Source organism: Crocuta crocuta, unplaced genomic scaffold (assembly GCF_008692635.1).
Source record: "Crocuta crocuta isolate KB4526 unplaced genomic scaffold, BGI_CrCroc_1.0 scaffold70, whole genome shotgun sequence".
Classification (NCBI taxonomy): domain Eukaryota; kingdom Metazoa; phylum Chordata; class Mammalia; order Carnivora; family Hyaenidae; genus Crocuta; species Crocuta crocuta.
The window spans coordinates 6,065,877-6,076,785 of NW_027528417.1; positions in this window are offsets into that span (position 1 = coordinate 6,065,877).

Sequence of the window (10,909 nt, forward strand, 5' to 3'; positions counted from 1 at the left end):
GGGATCGTGGTTATGGGTTTCAGAGTCCTTATCATTTAGAGGTATCTGAAATATTTATGGGTGAGATCTGAGCTTGCTTCAAAATAATATAGGGGGAGCAGGGGGTGAGGATGTCTGTGACTGTTGAAACTGGGGGATGGGCACATGGGGGTTCCTTTATATTATTCTGCTGCGTGTGTGTGTGTGTGTGTGTGTGTGTGTGAAGTTTTACATAATATGAAGTTAGAAAATGTTTGTTGAATGCCTAGAATGAGTCAGGCATTGTGTGGGAAATGGAGATCGGGTGAATAAAACAGAGACAGAGACAGACATGGAGACGGAGGGATAGAGACAAAGACAAAGAGACAGAGGAGAAAGAGGGAGAGAGAGAGAAATAGAGAGAGAAGGAGAGGGATGAGGGTTCAAGGCATGTGTAAAAAGCAGGCTTCGTCCCCATACCCCAGCATTCCTTGGGCATCCCAGGCTGGGTTAAAACCCAGATGACCTTGGCGGTAGCCAGTCTACGCACTACCTGCCCATGCGGGTCTTCCATTCCTGCAGAGCCTCCTTCCTGTATTGTGTTTCTGGGAGTCCTCTGGGAGCTCGAGCCCAAGTCCACTCAGCCACCACATGGTGTCCCCAGGTTCCCAGCCTCTTTAGCTGGCCTTTGGCTCCTAGTGCTGCCTCTGGGGGGCATCTCTGTCCTTCTGTCTCTCTGGGCACTGGGGTTTCTCTGGCCACAGCTCCTGTGTGCATCCAGCGGGTCCTCTGAGGCATTGTGGGCATCTCCATCCTTCCCTCCCATGAGTCACTGCTGCCTGTCCTGGGCACTGCCATGCCTACTGGATACCTCCACCTGCTAGTCTGTGCTGCTGTCCCCCACTGGAAACTGCCAGCGTAGAAAAAGAAAATGCTAGAGCCTCCACATGGCCACATGCACCGTGGAGGAGAGGAAGGTATCTCTCGCTAATTCACCCAAGGGGTGCTGGACCTGGGCTGCTCTGGCTCCAGCACCTCCCAACTCTTCAGCCAACATCGCTTTTCCCTTCCACTTACGGTGCCTTGTCTTCCAGGACAGACCTGAGTCCATGGGACCGGGTGGGACAAACCCCGGGGAAAATCCCCACACTGTGCTCAGCATCGCCCCCTTCTAACAACCAAGGCCAAGCTGACCACCCTTCAGATGGCTTCCCTCCCTTAAGGTTCTGTGGTCTCCAGAAGTCTGCCCCCTATTTCCCACCCCTAAATGTCTTGAGCCAGACAGAGATGGAGCTTGGCAGGAAGCAGGTCCCGCCTGCATGCCATTACCCGAGTGGGAACACTGCAGGCTCCTCTGTGCTCTCACATTGCCGGGCACGGCTCTTCCTTAAACACATCCTCTTCTCTAGTATCTCCCTCTACATTTAAAGTCAAGGGGACACTATAAGCCTGCTGGATACTGAAGTCCACCCAGACTTAGTTCTCTGAGTCCTAAGAGAGGTAGCAACTTCCAGCAATGAACGAGTGATTCCTAACACCATCTCTGAGAGTAAGGATGTGTGCAAAAGTGCTGGGATGCATGGGGACAGTTTCATCTTACGGTGGGTGGCTCCTTCCTCTTTCCTTTGTTATGAAGAATGGAAGCATGCTGGCAGTGACTGAGTGGCCTCGGTGCTGAGCCCTTCACTGGTGAGTTCTCTCTATGTAAGTGTTCCTTTCCCAAGTCTACTTTTTCCCCTGATTCCTATGAACAAGACCTCTTCTGGAAAGCAGGCAGACCTCCAGGGGAAAATGTGCATTCCAAACCTTCTCTGTGCATCTGGCCCAAGGAACCTGACTCAGGGGTGGATGGAAACCTACTAAAAGCTGATGGATTGCCCCAGAAAAGAAGAAGGGGGGCATAGAAGAAAAACGTACCCAGCCTCTGCTTAGATTTAGCATGTGTTTATTGCATTGCATATCTAGTGTATATGAAGCATTATGATAGGCGTTTTCATGACTTCGGAGATGAACGGTATTATTTTAATAATAATAATTATTATTATTATAGCAGCAGCTAGCATTTACTGAGCATGTACTACATGCTTTCACACACATGATCTCATGTAGTTTTCACAATAATCCAGCGAGGTAGATACTTTTTTCCCCCATTTTTCCCATGGAAGGTGAAGTTTGGGGAGCCCCAAATCCCACCTGTGTTGATACCTTATTGCTCTGGCCCTTCTGACTCAGGGGTTGAGCTAGGGAGTGCACGGTTATTGTGGCTCCAAGGCTCTGCGGCTGTGTAGCTTGGAGAAACCTGTTAGGAGGCTCTGATGCTACTTTAATTCTGAAGGCAGCCTCTGGCTCTGAATCCGAAGAGGAACAGGCAGTGGAGGCTTTCCCTGTTGCAGGTAGTGCATGTCAGCGCGATCTGAGATGCTGAGACCCCCAACCAGGGGGGTCTGCCTCATCCTCACTGCTTAAGCAAGCTGGGATCCCATCCCTCCGTTCAGCCAGCTGGTTTCTGATCATCCCAAACAGGGCTTATGTCACTCAGCTGTGTCAGCATTGAGCCGAGAGTCGCCACTGTTAGCCTCAGGCGCAGAGCAGACACGGAGGACCCCTACCCCTGCCATTTGCCTCCTCCCAGCTTGGACAGCTGAGGCTTCCCTTTGTGTTTTACTCCACCCCAAATTCAGCCACAGTCCCACTGCCTGGCCAATCTCTCCTCCTCTGTAGAGATTTTTCCAGATGCATGGCTGTGGCTTCCAGCCTCGCGATCCCTCCCAGACCTAGCAGTCTGAAGGTCTATTGACTTCCCCGCCTCATCTCATTGCTCCTGTCAGATCAAGCAGGGAGAAGTACAGGATGGTAACAGACTCTCTGGAGGTCTCCTAGAGCTCGGCTATTGGAAGTATGTTCTATGGAACAGGAGCTCCAGAGGCTGCTGAATCAGGACTTATTTTAACAAGATCCCAGGTGGTCGTATATGTTAGAGAAGGAATGGTAAACAAGTGGTTCTCAAACTTGGCTGCACACTGGAACCACACGCAGAGTTTTAAAGAACACCATGCTCCTGGGTGGTTCAGTCACTTAATCCTCCGACTCGGGCTCACGTCATGATCTCGTGGTTCGAGGTTTCGAGCCCCGCATCCGGCTCTGCGCTGACAGCTCAGAGCCTGGAGCCTGCTTCAAATTCTGTGTCTCCCTCTCTGTCCATCCCTCGTTCACACTCTGTGTCTATCTCTCTCAAAAATAAAATAAACGTTAAAAACAAACAAACACCACAACACACCAGTGCCTGGTCCCACCTCCCAGAGATGCTGGTTTCCTAGGTCTGGGGGCCTCAGGGGTAAAAGATTACTAGGAGATGCCCAGGAGACCCCAATGTGCAGCCGGGGCTGAGAACCACTGCTTGGAGCATGGGCTCATTCCACTTGACACAACACTGATGAACCAAGGGGAGTGGCCTACTTGCAGGGACTCCATCACCCAGGGTGCAGGCTGAACCCTCCCAGGACAGACTCTGGGCAGCCCGAAGAGGCAGAGACCACTCCCTCCAGCAACTAACCTGGGGAGGGGGGGGGTCCTTCTTTCACTTTGTATCATGGGAAGGTGGGAGGTGGGGAGCAGGAATGTCCAGCCAGAGTGCTTCCAATGTCCTGTGGTTAGGTGGCTCCAGTCCTGGTCAGAAAGGAGGAGTTACTGGCTGGTTCATCTAGAGGTCAAACGCCCGGAAGCATACGCGCCGTTCCTGAGGGACAGAAGAGCCCAGGGCCCTGCCTGCCTTGCTCTCGCAGGNNNAGTTTCCTCGTGTAGCTATTTTGGGAACAGGATGTTTGGGTGGAAGAGGGGTAGCCAAGGGCCTGTAGGCAGCCGGGCCAGAGGAGAGGAGGGCGACCCTGAGCAAGGCAGCCTCCCCTGGCCTCTCTGGGGCACAAAGGCCTGGTCACATGGCCAGTGGGGCTGCCTCTTGAAAGAGCTGCTATTGTCCAAGCCTCGGGTTTCAGGGAACCAGACGCAGGAAGGGTTTTTTTGTTTTGTTTTAAAGCAACAGGGGCTCAGGCCAACTACGTTTTCGGCGGCGGGAGGGGGTCTGCGCATGCGTACGAGCCAGACATCTCCGAGTTTGTTTTTCTGACACATTGGAAACCACACGGTTCAGAGAAAATGCGTCTCGCACGCTGGGGCCTGCCTTCCCGGAACGTGTCCAGGGACTGCTGTGTCAACACTGCCACACTCAGCAAGCTGGCCTCCCAACGGGAGGGTGTGATTTGCCAAGGGAAAAACACAGCCCAGACCCTGGGGGGATTGTGCACAGTTCAAAGGGTGGGTGGACTTCCAATTGGACAAGGCGCTTCCCCGATTACACAGTTGTCACTGACCCTTCCAAAGGCCACCGCGGCATCCCCTCGGGTTCCCGGTTCCCAGACGGCTGCATCTGTGTGCTCAGCTGCTGACCATCCGACTCGCAAGGCACCTTCGGGGAGGGGGTGCGAGAGGCAGGGATGAGGCCCGGGGCTGAGGACCCTTCTCAGCCTCTCGGATAAGCCCTGTCAGCAGGCAGCTCCGCAGAAGAGGAAAGGGCTTCGGCATCTTGGAGATGCGCCATGTGAGTCCCCACGTTGCTACATATTGCTGTTTCTCTGGAATGAGGATGCGAGTTTCCTCCTTTTGGGGATGTTTTAAGGACACGGCGGGGGCAGGGTACTAAGGATGGTGGAGGTGCTACCCACAGGGCGGGGACATCATGGGTGCTCACTGAACGGGGTTCCCCCGACCACTGTGTCCTTGGAGGCCTCGTGCGTGGTCACCTTTTCCTTCAGCTATAATTTGAGGCCCTACAGTCTTCCTTTGCCTTCAGGAGACAGAAGATGGCTGCCCCTCCACCGAGAACGTTTTGGATACAGAATTTCAGTCACAACAGCCCTCCAGACACCACGTACAGCAATGGAATTCCTTTTCTTTCCCTCCATGGAATAAACCACAGGGCAGTGGGAGACTTCATCCAGTTCATTGCAATGATACCAGTCATTTCTAGGGTCAATTCAGGGTCTGTAGTTTGCAGTTTGGTCACAGTCCAGTCCAGAATAAGTCTGTGGGATTTCTTGTCCCTTCTGGTTCTGACTAAACCCCTGGAGGTGGGCGGGGGCCGAGGGGGATAGTCTGTGGTGACTGCCCTGTGTCCAGAGGGAGCAGCCACCTTGTTCTCTTCTGCCTTGGGTGTCTGCCTGGAGGGTGGTGGCCAGCTACTCTGTACAGGTGGACAGGAGTCAGCAGCCCTGCTGAGCCTTGTTGCTCATGTGATTCAAACTCTGAGTGTGGCCAGAGGGTGGTCTGGTCTCCAGAAAGCTCCCTTAGAACCAAACCAGCCATGCCTGACTTTGGCCCTCATCATACAAGCTGCATGGGTGTATGTCTCCTTGAATTACCTCCCTCACGGGCCACATACTGGCTCTTTCCACTGGGGGTTATGGACCCATCAAAATCTTTTCCATAACACATCGTGGCTGGGGAAAGTGCTGCCTGTCTCCTTCCTCTCCGCTCCATCCACTCCCTTCCACTCTGCTGGCTCTAGCTCGCTAGCTGAGTGAGATCGCCACTTTTGGAAAGCTCTAGAAGAGAAACAAGTGGCCTTTATCTTTTTCTCTCAGCTCTCTCCAAACCTCACGGAGAATCCTTTCTTTATCTTGTTCTTTACTCTGATGTTAATGATGATGATGATGGTGGTGGTGGTGGTGGTGATGAATGTGTGTATATACAGTGGGATGCATGGCTTCTCATTGTGGATCTTTATACTCTGCTGCCCTCTATTCAGGCACAAGGAGAACCTGAATTTGTCCCATGGCATGTCTTTGCATAGAATATCCAGTCTCAAACTGGAAGCCATGTTCTTTAGTAACTTTGGGGTCAGGGGTTTTGCTCTGTAACAATGTGTGGTCTTGATTTTAGTCTCCAGTTGGTGGAGAGTCCCAACAAAGCATNTCATCAATACTTCACATATCAACTAGTCACAGTTACATAATTTTGAAGTTAACTGGTTTCAGCTCATCTTGCAAGTTGTCCACTAGCCGCTGGCAGTCAGTTGTCTCACCGTGTGACCTTCAGCACTGCACTTCAAATCTCTGAGTCTCGATTTTCTAAGACTGGATGATCTTGGAGGCCCCTTCCAGCTCTGAACTTCTAACGTGAATGTGTTTGGGATTCTGGACAAGCCACTGTATGCTGCTCCTTGACATCCATGTGAAATACAGTGAGTTCTCCTCAGACTCCAATTTCTCTAGCGATGGAGAGGAGGTCTGGTATAGATTCAGTATAACCCACTGATAATCCAAAACCCCACATTAGCCTTTGGTTTTGATCTCATGTATTAGAACAGCGGACAAGCTGCAAAATTGACCAATTTGAATTCTACCTGTCCCATCCCCTTCTATCCTCTCAAAGACATGCTAATTTGATCTGTAATGTGGCCAAAGGGCAGACAGTAGAAGGGAGGAGAAGCCAGAGGCATGAAAAATCCCCAAACTGGATCATCCACCCCTTGGATAATGGGCAGTTGCCTGAACAGAATGCTCAATGAGCCCTCGTCCCTTTTCAAGCCAGCCCCTGTCCCCATGCCGCAATAGCTGTAATCTCCATGGCAAAATGCATTAAACTGCTGAGCTCCTTAGAAAGATTCCACCATTCCTCACTCAATTCACAGGCAGAGGTAGAGTTTTTGAAATTAGAAACTGGTATATTGCCGTTCAGAAGTAGCAGAATTTAAAACACCTTACCAAAATGCTAGCCTGGAGGCCCAAGGACTGGGCTTTCTGCTGTCCAGACAAGTAAAAGGAAGCAGCAACTTGCATAACTTTTCATGTTTGCCTTCATGATAAATGTCCTTGAATGAATACCTCTTCACCCATGAATGTAGCTGACTTATAAATATTACTGAAATGCCGCTTGACTTCCACTGGTCTGTCTCTAGATCATGATCTTTTTTAGGGGGCAGATGCTAACCACAATCTAGATTGCTACCCACAATCTCCATCTATCTCAGTTCACATCTTTGAGAAGAAAATCTGGTTGGAGCAGCCTATGGATACACTGCCTTTGGGTCAGATGAAGATGTGTTCATTGCCTCATTTGCCCAGAGCCCCTGCCTGGAAGAGAGGCTGCTTCTTCTATGTTCTTTAAAACCCTGACCACAGGTTCTTGGACTAGAAGTGGATATGTGAGCTGGTCAATGCTTGGAAGCCTCTTGGACTCTATGGTAAGAACCTGGACCAGTCATGTGGCAAGCCTTTTCCCCACTATGGACAATATGGTCTGCATGAGTCTGAAGGTCCCTCAAGCTCTAATGCTTTATGTATTTCCTAAGCCTAAAGACTCCCATAGTGCTTCCGGTAGCCAAGAAGTCTGGTAGCCAAGAAGATGGAGATGGGAGAGAGAGCTGAGAGTCAACAGAATTGAAGAAAAATCAGGGGCCAGGACTCTGTTGACCATGACCCCCAGGAAGGGAGGACAATCAAACCTCCAGGCTAAAACTGGTGTCACAGGGCTTCCTGGTGGGGGTTGGACACCTGGATGCTTCTGGCATAGGGAGTTGAGTGGCCCCATCTCTACCCTCTGATTTACCTTGGGGCAGGAGAATTTCCAGCAAGGAAGATTCTAACCTTGCCCACAGTGGGAGTTATGCTCCTTGTTTTATTTAACCTCCTGGTGCATCCAGCTGCCATGGGTGTTGGCTGCTATCAGCTCACAGTTCTTCCCTTCTCCAGAGGATTGCCCTTGGCTGAACCTGAGGTTATACATCTCACCCTCCCGAGGTAGCCCGTGACTAACTGATACAGGAATACAAAAGCAATCTCCTGCCTTTAAAGTGGAACCAACTTTATGTTGCAATTAATCCTCCAAACTTGCTGTGGGATCAGGCTGAGGCTTGTCTCCAGCAGAGACCACATCCAAGAGCCTCTTCTTTCTCCATCTGTTCCCTCTGTTCTGCTTCTCCCCAGACCCTTCTTCAATACACTGTGTCCCTTTGAACTCCTGTCTCAGGTTCTGCTTCTAGGAATACCCACCTAAGGGACATTCTGTTGAATAACAGTTGGGAAGGGCTCACATTTTAGACATTCTATGAGGACCACCTTTTTTATGTCTATTTGCTTTGTGACTTTGGGATCTTTCATTCTAACACATAGGATCCAACATGGATTTATTAAGACTCTTAGGGAATAGTGTAACCACTGCCCTACATGATTAATTCATTTGGAGTAGAGAGAGAGTTTTCTTTTGTCTTAAAGAGGGTTTTCATTTATTATGCACTGATCAAGATTTGTACTTTAACACTTAAGTTAGGGAAAAAAAAAAGGAACATATTTGTGTTATTTTGAATTGTTTCCCAAACACACAAATTAATAAAATTTCTTAAAGACATACCACATTTCTATCCTGGAGTTTTGCTTTATTGTTTCTCCTCTTAGCCCTTCTCCCCTCCCTCTTCCTCCTCTTCCTCCTCTTCTTTCTCTTTCACTCCCTGACATTCACTGTCATCTTCTTGCTGTGATGTTCATCTCAAGTATTCGGCTCCTTGAGTGACTCCAGTCTTCTCAAAGGAGCTCTGTATTCAGTTCTTGTTCTTCAAACAATGATATAAGGTGTAGAGGTGGGGGCAATTTCTTATGGATAATGACTAAAATTTTTGAATTTGTGATTGATCTTTTGTTCCAAATTAAAATGGGTCTCCTGTTATTCCTAAAGCATCAGGGCTCCTTGCTGTGTGTTCTGATATGCTTTTTTTCAAGAGCAGGGTTATAGCTAGAAGACCATGGATTTCTTTTGTAATTAGTACAAAAAACAATAAAAGTTAGATTTTTGTAAGAACTCAAATGTAGGCATTATCTTAGGCTGCAGAGGGGAAATCTCTTCCTTGTAGTCTTCAAGTATTGCAGATGAGGTTGGTTTCTAGGTTTGAGTGAAGGAAGTCAAGGAAGTTAAAGTCAGTTTTTTTTTAAGTTTATTTATTTTTGAGAAAGAGAGACAGCATGAGCAGGGGAGCGGCAGAGAGAGAGAGAGACACAGAATCTGAAGTGGGATCCAGGTTCTGAGCTCTCAGCACAGCCTGACCCAGGGCTTGAACCCACAAACCATGGGATCATGACCTGAGCAGAAGTTGGATACTGAACCAACTGAGCCACCCAGGCACCCCAAGTCAAATAGCTTTAAGATGGCTATTTATTAAAAAAACTTTCTGCTGAGAGAGGAATACCAGTACCAGAGGTTCAAACAAAAAAAAAAGGTATAAACTACCAGATGATATTGACATTGGAACTGGGTTTTTTGTCTCTGTATGAGTCCAATCAGCATGATCATGTGCCTTGTAGGGGAAAAGAGCATGGGTGATTGGGTTTATTCAAGACAAGGGCTGGAGGATCAGGTAGATCAGAGCATATGGAGGATGCTGTCAACAGTATGCAATGAACAATGAACCTCAGGTCTAGGCTGCATAGAGAAGGAAGCCAGGTTGTGCCTGGGGTGAGAAAGAAAGTGGGGGAGTGTGTGAAAGTTTCAATGCCCCCAAAAGAACAGGTGTAATTGCAAGTGACTTCAAAATCTTGGAGGATAGATGTTGAACTCAGAAATGGGTATGATCAAGTTTAAAATTCCTCAGATCCTGAGCATGGACAGGGATTATGCCGTTAACTTAGATGTAGGTGAAAGTTGCTGAAATTACGGTTTGGAAACCCTATCAGTTAGCTTTGCTGTGTATCAAATGATCTCAAAACTTAGTGGTGTTAAGACAATAATCAAAATATAGTATAGCTGGGTATAATAATGTCTCCTAGAAAATATTGTGGGGGCAGGCAAGGTTTGGATATTCAAACCACTGTTGCATGAACAGTTCTAGCAATGTGGAAGGCCAAACACGACTTTCCAAAGGAAGCACTCCATTATAAGGTAGGTTTAGATGCTAGAAAATCTTTCCTTGGGCCAAACGGAAACCTGCCTTCCTGCCATTTCCATCCATAGGTCCCATGTGCACTGGACCAGAAACAGTAGCAAATCCGTGTTCATAACAGAGTCAATCAAGAAGCCTGTGCTAAGGTGAACGAGATGAGATCTTTCTCATCTTCTAGCCTGCATCCCTTCACATGCTTGAAGATCCTGATTGGATCTCTCCTCTGCCTTGCCACGTGACCAGCTGCACACAAATCCCTATTGTTCCAAGTTCCTGACTCAGTTAATGAAGTTAATTCTCCCCTGAGAGGAGAGGCAGAGAGTCACCAACCAGGAAGATGGAATTGTTTTTAAATCCTCTGAGGGGCACCTGCAAGAGAGAGATTGTGGTAATTAGACAGGTTATTTCAGCATCCCTAAAGCCCAGAACAGCTAATTGAGGCAAAAGTCAATTTCCTGAGTCTAAATTATATATTTAATGTATTTTTTTGTTTCTCTGTCACTTTATGAATGCAGAACTAGTCAAAATAAACATATAGCCTCAAGAGGAGAAAATAACTTATCACAGAAATTTGTGACTACATCATTTTATTTAAACCTTTTAACAACCCTGCAGGGTAGACTGGACCATTTCCATGTTTAGGTGAGAAAACTGAGCCTCAGAGAGGTTAAGTGGTCAGTCTCCCTTCACCAAGCCAGGCCAGCCTTATTTTGGGCAAGTTGGAACATAGTCCCCTCCTGTCACATGTGGGTGGGGATTTAGGTGAAGCCATGGGTCTGGGGCACTAATGCACTTGGATATGCATGTTTCTGGTTGGCACGAGCTAGGCAAGAGCAGTACCCCAAGTGCCAGGAAGGGGAGTTCCTTGTGATCCTGTGCTACCAAAGAGGCACTGGTACATCCTGCCCTGGACGCTTGCCACAAGGCCCCATAGGCAGAGATCGCTGTATAATGAACAAGGAGAGAGGAAAGGAGGTCTGGAGTGACAGGGGCTCCTAAAAAAACAGCACAGTATTAAACACTGCTGGC